At 31.9% G+C, this 15,979-nt stretch overlaps 1 long non-coding RNA gene across 1 annotated transcript; it reads right to left on the bottom strand.

Moving 5' to 3' along the window:
- Positions 1–720: 720 nt before the first annotated feature.
- On the bottom strand, positions 721–7,143 carry LOC115883831. The gene is made up of 3 exons (XR_004050458.1): positions 7,049–7,143; positions 883–980; positions 721–821 (listed from the first exon to the last, which is right to left on the bottom strand). It is a non-coding gene; the product is annotated as an uncharacterized LOC115883831 (long non-coding RNA).
- Positions 7,144–15,979: the final 8,836 nt, after the last annotated feature.

Raw genomic sequence — 15,979 nt, forward strand, 5'->3', positions numbered from 1 at the left:
GTGGAGGTATAAAATATTTTAGAGTTAAATATATATTTTGGCTCTTTAAAGAAAAATAACAATGTTTCTTTTTAATTTCGTTTGACCATTTGAATTCGATTTTTCTTCTTAGTAAGGTAATCATAAAACGTAATATGAAGTATTAATATGTTTTGGAAAAATACTTATATAGCTTATAATCCTGATTGTAAATATATTATGACTTAGCAGGTTTTTTCCTTATTGTTGCAGCACAGAGAAATGTTCCGTAAGCTACTATACAGGGTGAGTCTTAAATAAGTGCAAATATTTTTAGGGTAGTATTTTTCGACCCCAGAATCTCGATTATGAGGGTTTTTTTCTCGAAAAAAAATTGAAAATTTAGAATTTTTTGAAATTTTTTTTAAATTTTTTTTAGTTTTTAATTAAAAACCATAATTTCTTGATAATATGACAAGATAGGTAATAGATTAAATTTATAAGGAAGAACAAACTCAAACAAAAAATCATTTTTATGGAAATTTTCAAAATAAAATAACTCGTTTATTTTGGACTTACTTGAAAAACGGCAAAGAGAAAATATGTTTCTTTTATCGATATCTACCAGCCCTGAAAATATTTGCACTTATTTAAGACTCACCCTGTTTATGACTATTATTTTATAGACATATCTTATTATTGTAACAAATAATAAACTAACACCATAATAACCTTAATCTACATAAATCTAAAACGACAGTATATTTTGTAAACATCTTTATTTTCACATGGCTATTACAAAGCAACTGAATTTTTCCTTAACCTTGTTTGTTCCAAACTTTAGACTCGCAATGCTCAAGGGCCTGAAAATAAAATACGCATTGGTTATATTAATTTGAAAACAATAGCTCTTTTTTTACTTACATTACAAGAAGTAGCAGTTGCTCTGTCTTGGCACCAATAAGCTGGACCTCTAGTGCATTTGTTGGCTCCTAGCGGCTGGTGCTGAGCAAAAACGGTAGCTAAAATTTTAATCACACATAATTATTTAATTTTTTTAATGTAGTCGGTTCATTGATTGTTGTTTTAAAAGAAATAGTGAATTATTGGATGTTTTATTTAAAATTTAACTTAGATCTTTTAAAATCTAACTTAGTAATTTTTTTCTTAGAATTCTAAATCCAAAAAAAACACATTTACTTATAATATACAGTGTGTCAAAAAAACAGTGTATCTAACTTCGGTGGATGATTCTACAGATAAAAATAAAACAAAAAGTTCCTATGAACATATGCCCTAAAATGCTTCCCGAAAAAATTGCAGCCCTCGAAAGGTTAAATAAAGATAATATATTTTCTTTATTTTTAAGAACATTGGTAAACCGTTTTTCTTGACATTTGGTACTCGTACACGCATTTTAATGCCAAAGCGAATTGCGATAGTGTAAAATTCCGTAACAGCCCTGAAACGGTGCGGTATTTTCCATTAGGGTAGAGAGTACTACTGTTGGTACTTTTTTATCCTTATAGATACAGTAATTTCAATAAAGGAAAATTAAAGGTAGGACTTTTTTATGTAAAAAAATGCTCTTCGTTTAGTTCGAAACAGTGAACGGTTTTCAAGATATTTGCGTTTAAAGATTACGATGCATCGTATATATTTATATACAGGGTAGCCCATCGAAAATGTTCCGCAAGGCATAACGGCCAGGGTATTTTTTTTCGGAAAATCCAAAAACACGCCAATTTTGTTTGTGAGGCGGACAACTTTTGCCCCAGAAATGATTGCAAAATCTTTAACCCTCTAAGCGGGGGTGTCATCCTCCAACTTTTTTCAAATGGGAAGGGGGGTCAAGTGGCACCGCAATCAAAAGAGCTTTCTATTCTCTATATTTCCCCGCTTCGTTTTTGAAAATCGGTCGAGTCATTGAGAAAATATGAAGGATTGAAATTTGAAAAGTTTATATAAACATTTATCAGAGTAAATGATAAGGATAAATTCCTTCGACCAATTTACTGTTTTTTCTTATTATTTCTAGATGTTTACGTATTTTTTCACTTGCCGTTCTGTGACTTGTGCGTTGAAGTTCTTCTCAATATCGTTAAACTTTTTAACAATTATGGTGTACTCACTTGCAGAAAAAGCGGATATAATCGAACTTTATTTTGAAAAATAATGAATGTGGCAATCGGTTTGCGCAGATATTCAATGAACGCCTTCCTGACAAACACCTTTGTGGCAAAATTGTTCGCGATTTAGTAGCAAAATTTCGCGAAACTGGGTCCGTTATGAATAAAAAGAGGTAGAGGGAAAATCCTGTAGTAAATGAAGCTATGGAGGTATTCGTATTGGGCCAGGTTGCCATGGATAGTACGCTGAGTACAAGAAAATTAGCCAATGAGAGCGCGACCGGCGTGAATCGTACAAGTGTCCAAACTATATGAAAAAAACACCAGTACAAAATTCAGTTGGTACAAGAACTCAACGAAGACGATTTTGATCGTCGCGGGGTGGTATTTTTGGAAATTCTATTTTAGGTCAGTTTAACGATATTGAGACCGCACCTGATCGTTCAACCTTGTGGCAAGTGAAAAAATGCGTAAACATCTAGAAATTATAAGAAAAAACAGCAAATTGGTCGAAGGAATTTATCCTTATCATTTACTCTGATAAATGTTTAAATAAACTTTTCAAATTTCAATCCTTCATATTTTCTCAATGACTAGACCGATTTTCAAAAACGAAGCGAGGAAATATAGAGAATAGAAAGCTCTTTTCATTGCGGCGCTACTTGACCCCCCTTTCCATTTGAAAAAAGTTGGGGGATGACACCCCCGCTTAGAGGGTTGAAGATTTTGCAATCATTTTTGGGGCAAAAGTTGTCCCCCTCACAAACAAAATTGATGTGTTTATGGATTTTTTCAAAAAAAAAATATCCTGGCCGTTATGTCTTGCGGAACGTTTTCGATGGGCCACCCTGTATAAATATTTTCTTCAGTGAAAATATTCCCATGTAAAACGATTTTACTTATATTTAGAGATTACTTATATTTAGACATTTTATTCTGAAGTAATGCAGAAAACTCTAAATAGGATTGCATTGCATTGTATTTTGAAAAATATGTTTAACATCTCTAATAGATGTTTATTTTGCAATTATCCTAGACATTTATTTTAGTGTCAGGATGTTTATTTTACGTTACATTAATAATTTACCAAAATTAGGCCAATAAGTCAAAAATGTTATTTTAAACAAAATAATAACCTTATATACAGGGTTATTTACAGTAATGCTAGGCTAAATGATTTGTGAATGGATTATTTGGAAATTTGTATTTTTGTGAAATGGCCAAACTGAAGAAACCTGAATAAAGTTTAAATTAATTATCAAGTATTTTATTTTTGCGTCATATAATTTGGCTTCAACTTAACAAGAGTATAACAAAAACTTGATAAAGTTTGGAATAAAGAAAATTGAATGATCTTGAAGATTGAAGATGGAAGATTGAATTGAAGATTGACAATTGAAGATTGAAAATATCAACCTAAATATACCACGTTATAATATTAAAAAATAGTAAGCAATGGATTTACCTTAACCTCTATGGATTTACCCTATGTAATTGTAACAGTTTATTTACTTTGAATATATACATCTGAATTAATTGGACATTCATAAGAGAAACTCTATTGTTTATATAAAATTAATACATTCCGCGAAATGTTGAATAAATATTTTTTTATTTTCAAGCTACTTGGACTGGAATAATATTATTTTCAAAAACTAAAAATAAAACTATTCTATTTATTTTAATTTCCTGGATTTAAGTTATAAATATTTATATACATTTTTGAAATAATAACATAGAAAGAGGAGTACGATAAGATAGCGTACCATCCTCAGGAGCGTATCATTTATTTTTAAAAATAACTAAAAAAAATCTAAAAACAAATACCATGAAATTTTTTTAAATAAAACTCATTTTACATATAGATTGCACCAAGTTATTTGCTTATACAGAGTGAACCAAAGTCACAGTATACGTATATATGTATCTCAATCTCGCTTTGGACAAATACACGTTTACCAGATAAAAAGTGTAATGTAATCGATACAGGGTGGCTGCAACGACCTCCCGTAATAATAGGTACTATAACAGCTGCTTTTTATATATAAAAACCAATGGTTTTGTTTTAACAGCAGGATGACCGGACGTCGTTGCAGCCACACACACTAGGTTAATTTTAGTTGAATATACAGGGTGTTTCCCAAGTGGTCTAAAAAATTATGATGTTATTTCTCATATGTTTTTAAGACGAACGAACATGGGGTTTAAAGTACTTTCTTTCTGATCTACAGGATGTTCAATCTACACAATATCGAATTTCTTGTTTGAAAATATTCGAATTTTGTTTTATTTGCCGATACTTTTTTAACAATGTAGATCACTTAAGTCTTAAGTTTTTCTTGTATGTCGAATAGTTTTCGAGAAAAATTAAATCAACTACATTGCATATCCCAAAATTGCCAGAGTACTAGCACACAGGAATATCAAGGAGGGAGTTTAGTTGATTTAATTTTTTTCTCGAAAACCGTTCGATGTACTAGAAAAACTAAAGAGATCAAATTTGTCTAAAAAGGATGGATAATCAAGAAATAAATATCTCACAAAACAATGGCGTACCATCCATTTTTATTAAATAGTAAAGGTGTAGCGTACGGACGCCAGTAGTTAATGGAAAAACTGCTTTTACACCTGGACACCACATTCCAAAAATGAAAAAAATATCTAAAATAGTTTCCGACATATTGCAAGATTTTTTTTTAATTTTAACACCCTGTAGCTTAACAAAAAAGTACTTTAGACCCATGTTCATACAAACTTTTTTTCTTAAAACATAGATACGAGGAATCATCCCTTAATTTTTTTTAGACTGCTTAGAAATCACTCCATATACAGGGCGAGTCTTAAATAAGTGCAAATATTTTTAGGGGTAGTATATTTCCCCAGAAACACGTCTATCAGGTTTTTTCGCGAAAAAAAAATTGGAAATATTTAGAGTTTTAAGGTAAAAAACATAATTTCTTGATAATATGGCTACATAGGTGGTAGATTAAATTTACAAGAAAGTAAACCCAGAAAATATCCAGTAGTTCTCAAAATTTAAGAAAAAAACCAAATTTGTTTTAAATTTTCAAAGTGAAATAACTCGGTTATTTTGGACTTATTTGAAACACGGTAAAGAGAAAATATGTTTCTTTTATCGAGATCTATTAGCCCTGAAAATATTTGCACTTATTTAAGACACACCCTGTATAGAGAGAGAGATTATACATAGTTACTGACTTACTTACTGGCATTACGTTTACGAATGTGCTGTTTTGTGTGCGGTACTACTCTGTATATTATAGGGGAGTCTTAAATAAGTTTTTTAATAAGAAAATATTTTGAGGGGTAGTATATTTCGACCCCAGAAACACGATTATATGAGGCTTTTTTCGCGAAGACAAAAATTTGTTTTTTTTTTTTCAAAAAATTTTTTTTTTGAAAATTTGGAATTTTTTGAATTATTTTTGCATTTTTTCTAGTTAAAGAATACATAATTTCTTGATAATATAGCAACATAGGTAGTATATTAAATTTAGTAGTACATTAAATTTTCAGAAAAGATCCAGTGGTTCCCAAAATGAAGCAAAAAATCATTTTTTTTTAATTTTCAAAGTAAAATAACTCGGTTATTTTGGACTTATTCGAAAAACGACACAAAGAAAATATGTTTCTTTTATCCAGATCTACCAGCCCTGAAAATATTTGCACTTATTCACTCTGTATACAGGGTGTCATTGAAATGGTGTAAAAAAAATCGGAGAGTGGTACTCCTAAAAAGGGTAAAAAAAGTTCCTATAAGTACGATAAGAACGAGATAAAATTTCGAAAAAAAATCCCCTGCCATATATTTTGACCCTAAATCAAATGGTGATACTGAAAAATTATTTGGAAAAGCGGAAAGGGTAGTTTGTGCAAGGGTAGGGGGTTGTTTCGTGAATAACTTTTTTGAGGTTACTTTTTTTGCAACGTGGGTTTATTTTTTGAAAACTACATACTTTTTCCTACAAAAAAGGTACTCTTGTTGCACACCGCCCAGAGCGATGGTTTTCGAGAAAATTGAAGGCAAAGGGTTTGCTATGACGGGTTGCTAACTGCTTAATCAACATAAACTTATGAATGTTATGGCGGTTCAAAAGTACCCAAGTAGTTATTAAATAATTAATTGAAAGATCAAAATTTCATGATTTTTAAAACATCTTATTGATTTAAAAACGAAATAATCTTTTTTGGTTTTAAAAAAAATTGGTTTTCTCAGTGCCGATTAATACTGAAGAGCAACTACGGCAACGCATTATTGACTGTTCCAATCAAATTTGGACAGCAACAAGGATATTGCACAGGGTACGCAGATCGTGGAGAAGAAGATCAGAAGTCTACATTGAAATGAATGGCGGTCACTTTGAACATTCACTATGAATGAATTAAGGAATTCATTATTTTAATCAGGAATTTTGGTAACTGGATTATTTCGTTTTTTAAAGCAATAAGATATTTTAAAAATCATGAAATTTTGATTTTTCAATTAATTATTTAATAACTACTTGGTTACTTTTGAACCGCCATAACTTTCATAAGTTTATGTTGATTAACCAGTTAGCAACCCATCGAAGCTGAAACTCTTCAATTTCTCATCGCTGGCGATGTCTGGCTGGAAACACTTTGTAAGGTAAACTCACGTTGCAAAATAATCTCAACATTTGATTTAGGGTCAAAATATATGGCAGGGGATTTTTTTTCGAAATTTTATCTCGTTCTTTAAGCCTACAATTTAAAAAACAACCGTTCTTTAAATTCACCCTTTCAGTGCCCCTAACTCCCTTAATATGCATTTTCCGCCCTATACTTATAGGAACTTTTTTTACTATTTTTAGGAGTACTATCACCCCCCGATTTCTCTTACACCATTTCAATGACACCCCGTATAGATATCAGATACGTAAATTGTTCTATTTTAGATATATGATTAAATTTAAACTTACCGAAGAGAGCTAGCAATAGGGTAAAAATGATGGCGAATTTCATTTTCAACGTTTTGCAAATCAACCAAGATTGAATACTGAGTATTTCTTTTTTGCTTTATATGTTTATATATTTTTTTGATAGAAAATGCTATGTTGCCAGTAGTTTAAATATTGCCGACTTTGCTAATATATGTTTTAATTAGTGTGATAACAACGATTTTTGGTGATATTTTTAGTACTTATTATTGAGTTAATAGATATTTTTGCTTATGGGCATAATTTACGATGAATGATAGAATTGAAGATGATATGTAATGAATGAATACCAATACACTAGTTTTTGTCTACATAAAAAATGGTATTGTAAATCAAAAAAAATTCTTAGTTATTATCAGTCATACAGTGGCACATAACTGTTTTCTGTTACGTATATTAATTTAAGTATTAGAATTACTAAATTATTAAATTAAGTATAGACTTTTCTCAAAAACAAATTGAACATAAAGGATATATTTCCAGGGGAAAACACGATAAACGCCATTTTACTAATTTTACAGGAGAACACTGGACGGTTGGTGGTTATCAGGTTCTTTCCGTATATTCTATATTTTTACTAGGCATATATCATAGGATTTAATAACTTATTACGCTGCAGAGTTTATACGTTTTATAAGGACCTGTTAAGACCTACTATAATGTTTTAAAATCCTAAAATTAAGAAACTGGCACTTATCAAGTTTTTCCCAAGGACCATTCATATGGAAGAGGTGCCCAAATATGGACCGCTATAAAATTAAACACTTCAAACTAATCAACACGTCAGATTATATATGAGATTATATTATTAAACACCAAACCAAATCAAACATGTAATCAATGCATTGTCATAATATAATATACAATATTATTTGCTATCACGTATACAGACCGGACCACCGTAGTAGTAACATAGGCAGAACCGGACGAATTAGCGTATACCCGTCGCCCGGATAAAAAGTAGGCGAAAAAATACGATAAAATAAAAATAGGTAGATATGTGATAAGAATGTTTCATAATTTGTATTTATTCGTGTTTTAATAGCCAAAACGAATACATAGATTCTCGCGACAGTTCTCATGTAAAATTTATTTTTTAAGTAAAATAATGGATGTTTACGAAGTTCGTGAGAAAATTCAAATTGTAAAATGGTATTTCCAAAATAGGTCATATCGGGATATACAAACAATTTGTCCACAAACTTTTGTAAACAGGGCAATTCTATCTTTACCTACTATATCAAGAGTTATTAATAATTTTGAAGACCGCTATAAAGACCGCTTTAAAGACCGCTATAATGTCTTTAAAGAATGGAAGAGCATGTGGCCCAGAGGGAGTATATGCGGAACTCATAAAATCTGGAAGCAAAAAACTGTTTAGAATGTTAACAAACATAGTTAACCAGTGCTTAAATGGTCATCCAGTACCTGAACAGTGGAAAAAAAGCATATATCTCCTCTATATATAAAAAAGGCTCAAGGAAGGATCCCAATAACTACAGGGGAATTTCGGTCACCAGCACTATGAGTCGCCTCTATGGAAGGATACTGAGGAACTTAATTGAAGAGGAATAATCCAGCTACGAAGAAGAAGAGCAGAATGGTTTCAGAAGCGGAAGATCATGTACAGATAATACCTTTGCATTGAAACAGATCATCGAGAAGAAATCTGCAATGAACCAGGAAGTTCATATAACATTCATCGATCTACAAAAAGCATATGATACAGTACCAATAATAAAATTATGGGAAGTATTGCACGAACCAAGAATTAACGCAGCTCTGATAAAAGCTGTACAAAATCTTTACCATGGAGGAAAATCACAAATAAAAACGGTCAACGGTCTCTCAGAGGAAATTTCTATCACTAAAGGGCTCCGACAGTGTTGCTGTATATCCCCAACACTATTTAAAATTTATATTACCAAGGCCTTATATCTATGGAAAAGAAAATGTAACGGAATGGGTATAGAACTAAATGACATATGCCTATACACCTTGCAATTTGCAGACCGACCAGGCCATAATTGCAAACGACAAAGATGACATGGAATATATGGTGCAGAAAATAATTGAAGAATATGCTAAATGGGATCTCACAGTAAATACAGAAAAAACAAAATACCTTCCAATTGGAGCTAATACAGGAAATCTTATTTTGGACAATAATATGGAAATTAGGGCATGTGAAGATTAGAGGTACCTGGGATCGATATTTACAGGAGACGGAACGGACGATAGAGAAATAAACAACAAAGTAATACATGCACGAAGAGTTATCAGATGCATAAATGGCATTCTATGGAGCACTGAAATTACAAAAAACAGGAAATATAATATATACGAGACACTAGTTAAAAGCATATTACTCTATGGATGTGAAACATGGCGACTCACTGAAAGGAATAAAAGGAAATTAGAGACAACAGAAATGGGCGCGATTAGAAGAGCAATGAGAATTTCACGGAGGGATCAGATCAGAAATGAAGACATTAGACAACAGATGGGAATAGAGGGAACAATAGTAAACGATATAGAACAAAAACAATTAATATGGTACGGCCACCTTCAGAGAATGCACAATGAAAGAATTCCAAAACAAGTCATTCCTTGGATACCACCTGGTAAACGAAAGAGAGGACGTCCCAAGAACATGGATGGAATGAATAAGAAGGTCGATGATCGAGAAAAATCTGACCGAAGATCAATGGGAAAATCGCACAGGGTGGAAGTTAGGCATCGGACAACGTCGTAGGACGTTCTGACCCGAATTTTATACATTAATAATTTTGAAACACAATGCGAAAACAAAAACACAGGGGGTGATTCCATGTTTTAAAATAAAGGGTTAAAGCAAGTTTGCTTCGTAAACGTTGGGTCAAAATGTCAACCATTTTGGGAATATCGCGGTACAAAGATGGCGGAAAAATAATGTTCTTTTTTGTGGGGTTATGAAAACCGAAAGAGATAGACTAATGAAATTTTAACATTACTGTTATGAAAACACACACTTTCTGGTAATTTTTTCACTTTTAAAATCAGTGGAAGGGGTTGAAATAAACTACTCCTATCATTTATTGTTAACGAAATTTAAAGAAAAAATCTTATAAAACACATGCAAAAAATTAATTTGGATAGTTTAGTTTGTTTAGAAACTTTTATCTCTTGTATTTTTTTATAAAACTCACCGATTTGAAATTAAAAAATAAAATGTAAAGCATTACATGTCAGGACTAAAAATATTTTTAGATTAAGAATCTAGTGATAATAATAATAATAATAATCTAATCAGATAATAACGTATTACCCAGGGTAATGTCAAATAAAACAATATTAGAAACATCCTAAAAAAAGTGACAGCGGCCGACTAGATTTTTTCCTAAAAAATTACAGCTGCCCACTAGATTCTTTATCTAAAATGTTTTTGTCCTGACATGTAATGCTTTTACATTTAATTTCAAATCGGTGAGTTTTATCAAAAAAAACACAAGAGATAAAAAATTTCTAAATAAACTAAGCTATCAAAATTTTATTTTGCATGTGTTTGATAGATTTTTTTAAATTTCATTAACAAGAATGATAGGGGTAGTTTATTTCAACCCTTCCGCTCATTTAAAAAGTGAAAAAAAAATTACCAGAAAAGTGTGTTTGCAACTGTAATAAGTCGTAATATTTTCCGTAAGTCTATCTCTCTCTTTCGTTTTCAAGATAAAAAAATAAAAACGTGTTTTTCCGCCATCTTTACCGCGATATCTCAATGGTTGACTTTGACAACGTTTATAAGCATAAACCCTTTATTTTGAACAAGGAATCACCCCTGACCCCTACATTGTTTTGAAACATATCTGTATGCTAATTTTGAAACACATGGGTGCGTGTCCCCACAAAAACACAAGAAGCCTGATGTGTTGATTAATGAAGAACAGGAGTTAAAGCAAGTATTTAACCGTTTAATTAGTGGATATGGAACTATTTTGTGGCCCGCTAGATCACCAGATCTTTCGCCCAATGATTTCTTTTTGTGGGGTTATGTAAAACCCAAAGTGTATGGTCATAATAGGGATAATAATCTGAATGAGCTTCAAGTAAAAATACGAGAGGCTTTCCAAACTATTAGCCCTAATATGTCAGCCAATGTCAGACGGGGATTTTATGACCGCCTATGCTTCTGTCTAGCACAAGAAGGTGGTCTTTTTCAACACTTGTTATAACTTTTTTTTATCTCTTTAGTTTTTTTGGGGTTTAGAGAATTTATTTATTTTTAGTTTTGGCTTGTAAACACACTCAAATAATAAAGATTTAAGTATTTTTATTTTAAATGTTACCTTAAGTGAAGGTAAACACTTAAAATGAAAATAATAAATACTCGGCACTCCTCGCGTCGTATTCCTAGACTGTCACGACCGACCCGTCCAAGCACAACTGCAACTGCGTACTGCCTGACTAGCCGACTAGCCGGCAATGAATCTCGAGTACGAACGCAAATTGGGTAAACGTAAATTCGTCCGGCAACTTGCTATGTTACTAGTAGCCTGGTCTTCTCTGTATACTAATATAGAAATACTTACTTTCTGTGTACCTTAAAAACTGTTCTCATAGCGTTAAAATATGAATGGATTCAATGATGGGAAGCTATTAAAAAGCACGGTCTTTTACAAGCATTCATATTAGGGATATTATTTTATATTTGGTTACTTTCCTATATACTTAATTTATTACAATTATCCTTAGAAAATACATATAGTAGTAACCAAGTTTTAGATTTTGTTTTGTAATTTGTAATACATCCATTTTCTCATGTAATTTTTGACATTATCATCCGTCAAGGCAATAAAAGTAAAAAGCAACAACAGAGCAAACGGGGGCCTAGAGCCAGAGTCGCCCTAGGGTGTTCCACGGCTAAGAGTATTGTGGCGGGTTGCTGTTGGCTACCTCCGCAGCTGTTCTGGACGAAGCCCACAATCCTAGGCGACTGACATAATCCTGACCTTCAACATCAACTTTATTTTCTTAAAGGCGCCATATTGGATCTAGGTGATTCATAGGAATTCACCATCTAGAAATCTAGGAAATTCGCCATCATTGCAGCTTTAGGCTCCCGTTTGCTCCTTTATTTTTTTTTCTCATGAAATGTCCACCGCAGAACACACATTCAGTGTTTAAGTGGGAATATCTTAATAACCTTTGACATTCACCACATAATTTTACATTATATATGTAAATGACACTGATTTCAATGAACAATTCTTAATTTTCACGATCTCAAATATCGAAACTAGGAAAAAAAAATCTTAGTTAAGAACATTTAAATTCCGAGTAGTTCCGGAGATATTCGAGAAGAACCGAAAATAAGAGATTTGGATTTTATCTTTTTCTGACGTTATTTGATACAAGGTACTCCAAAAACTAAAAGCACATTTTCATTGCCACATTTTTCCGCCTACAAAATAGTGTTTTCATCTGACGTTTCGTCTTTTGACCATCAATATCAACTTTAAACATTTTTTCATATAAGTTTTATATTGGATTTTGACACATTTAAATATAAAGTATAATAATTATTGCTAAATTCAGATCCGAGCCAATCGATGCAGCGGCTGCCTGAAAATTTGACGAGAGATATTAAATTTTAATATGAAGCCATTCAACGTAATCAAATTTGTAAATTATAATGAAGATTATTTAAGTAAGTAAAATTAATTTTGCATTATTTATTTATAATCAGATTTCTTACGATTTTGAATTTGATAATACCTGAACAATCTGGCAATCCAAGATTGCATATAAATTCCTACTCATCTTGTAAAAGAAAAGCAAATATAGATATTAATATATTATTATTCAATTAGTTATTAATAACAGGTACCATTGATATTAACATTAAGTGAGCCTAATTGTGTTTGCTTTTCATTAGTGGGAATAACATATTTTTTAATGCTTACCGAGAATTCTTTGATTATTTTTTACATAGTCAGACAAGAGAAAACAACAGAAGTCATATAATATGGTAGGTATTGATAATGCATTTCAAGATTTTTTTAGTTGAAAACTTGCGTATTTGGCCATCAAAATAGACGTTTATTATTACTTTTTCGTAAAATGTCACAGGGTTTAGAAGCCACGAAAACAAACTTATTTCCAGTGACTTTTTACTTTTATTCTTTACTTTTATCTTTGTTTTTTTATAAATTTTATACCTAAAGATAATAAAAATCTTTTCATAGTATTTTAAGCTCATTTTCACATTTTTTTCATAGTTTCATTAAATATCTGAAAAATTCAAGCAGACGTACCGCAAGGAAGTGTATTGGGACCGGTCCACGGTGGGGTATTAGCATGAAAAAGGCATATATTTTAAATGAAAATAATTTGGCAAAAACGTGATAAATTATTTCATTGGAAGTTATGTTGTTTTGTACACAATTAATGAAAAAAGTGTTGCGATCGCTACCAGAATATTGTAGAGGATTTAATCCATTAAAATTGTATCGCAGCACGGTGGGTAGTAGTAGCATGAAAAAGGTGATCGAAATTCGAAAAAGCAAATGTGTTTAAGATTTCCCCAAAAAAGATAAATGATAAGTTAAATCATGTCTGCCATGAATGGGGTTGCTATGGGTGTGTTTAGTTGCATTTATTTATTTCAACGAAACGTCAAAGTCGTTACTTCTCACAGATAAGAGATAAATGGCTAAATTTTATGTTTAAAATTATAAATTGTTGTTGTTCTTGTGTTCTTTTTACGTTTATATTATTGTTTTGATTGAAAATGGCTCAGCAAGCTGCAGGTATGTATTCTACAAAAACGTATTATTTATTTTGATATTCCCTATACTAACGATTTTTTTTTGCAACTAAAAGTTAGGCGTTCAGAAAATTTGATTAAATTTGTGACATTTTTATTATACGGAGATTTAGTTGCGCATAGAATTCAGCATATTGTCTATATACGTTTTACTAAGTAAACATTGGGCTTTCATACAGTAAAATAAAATACTGCGACTTTTTGCGACTTTGCTGATAAAATGAGAAAAACATTCTTGGTTTCCTCTAATTTGCCAATCAGTGATATACTAATGCGAGGTGTAAACCGCGATGGCATTGTTGTGTACAAAGCGATCGCATTAGTGCCATTAGCAGTATAGCACAATTTGGCATTAGTAGCGACTTTAGTGGTATGAGCATTGCTCGCGGATCAGTCGTAGCATAAGTAGTATTAGTTGCGATATTACTACTGGCATTAGTGGCATTGACCGTGGAAACACTGGAACAGTGATTTTTCTTTCTTTTTTTAGAATCGACAAATTATCCTTTATTTTGTTCATATTATTTCCTCTTTAATTGAAAATAGCAATAATTTATATAAGGTCTACATAAAAAAATTCGATCAACTCTCTGTGTCAGATACCCCTCTGTGCGGTCCTTTGCCTATTATACACCAGCGATCTGCCTACAGTCAATGAAAATGCTGTTACTACTACATTTGCAGATTATACTGGAATTCTAGCCACCGCAGAGAACAATACTAAGTTAACCGAAAAGTTACAAACTGCCCTTACAACGCTGATTGAACAAAATTGTTTTGGTTAGGTTAGGTAACCTAACCAACTGAAACTTCTTCTTACTTCTACCTGTCCGTCTGTCCGTCTGAGGACTCCATTCGTGTACCTCTATCCACTTGCCGAGTTTGGTTCCAATCGACCCATAAATTAAAAAAAATTCTGATTATTTCCACCATTCAGAGGCATCGATTCGAAAGGTCGAGGTCGTCATCATGTAGCCTGTCCCTAATGTAGCCAAATCAAACCAACTGTAGCCAACATCATGTAGTCAAACCAAATCAACAATGCAGGGTGGGACCGTGTACCGTCGCACAGTGGAGTATTTTTCATATTTACGAAATAATAATTAGAAAAATCAACCCTTTAATTTAACTGAATCTTTGTTGGGAAGGCTATAACCATAAAATTGGTATGAATTGTTTCATAGTCACCGCCGAAATTTGTCAATACAAGTCACAGAATCATATCATCAATCTGTAATGGAATTTGTGGTGTATCCGTTATTTTTAATTGTTATTATTAAAAGTGCCGTAGTAATATTAAGGTTTGATGATATATATTTCAAGTATGTGGACATCTTAGTACAAGATCTAAGATGTATTTTAGCATAAAATTATTTGTAGTTTTGACATTTTTTCCAGTCAAATATAACTCGTATTTTATTGACATTCTGGTGCGCGACTTTTAATTTTCTTTTCAACACTGTAGTAGCTAAAAACTGAGATTCGACCGGACTCGGATTGACTTAATTTTTTTCTTATTAAACAGTTCCTCTGCATTGTTTTCCATTAAAATTTAACTGCCAAGAACTGCCAGTAGCTAATATACCGGGACTTTTGAGGTGGCATGTCTTTACAAAAGAAAGCATTTTTTTTGGCCTGGTGCCACGAAACGACGCCAAAACGAAAAACTTGGCTGTCATTCAGTATGTTGTTAAAAAACTAAATATAAAAGATCCTGATGAACACACATATTATATACTGAAATTATCAAAAAAAAATAAGAATTTTACAGGTAAATTAAATAAAAAGTGGCATAACTCAAATAACTGTCATCACACTTTAAAAGTGTTCGTTGCGCGCTCTCATCAGTGTCTTGATGAGGAAATAGATATTCTTAGACATTCTATTCAGAGTGTCATTTTCTATCGAATAAAGTAGAAATATACCGAGGGTGCCATTTAAAAATCAAAAGTTGTAGTCATTTCCGGTGAAACAGGAAGTTACCAAAAATAATTGAATACGTCAATCAATCCTAATTTATGTCATATACTAACACACCAAATTTCGTTTCTTTTTCTGAAAAAATAAAAAAGATATAGGGGTGAGCCACTTTTGAGACGCACCCGGTA

The sequence above is a fragment of the Sitophilus oryzae genome, unplaced genomic scaffold (genome assembly GCF_002938485.1).
Source record: "Sitophilus oryzae breed Bouriz unplaced genomic scaffold, Soryzae_2.0 scaffold_1_pilon_pilon, whole genome shotgun sequence".
Classification (NCBI taxonomy): Eukaryota; Metazoa; Arthropoda; class Insecta; order Coleoptera; family Curculionidae; genus Sitophilus; species Sitophilus oryzae.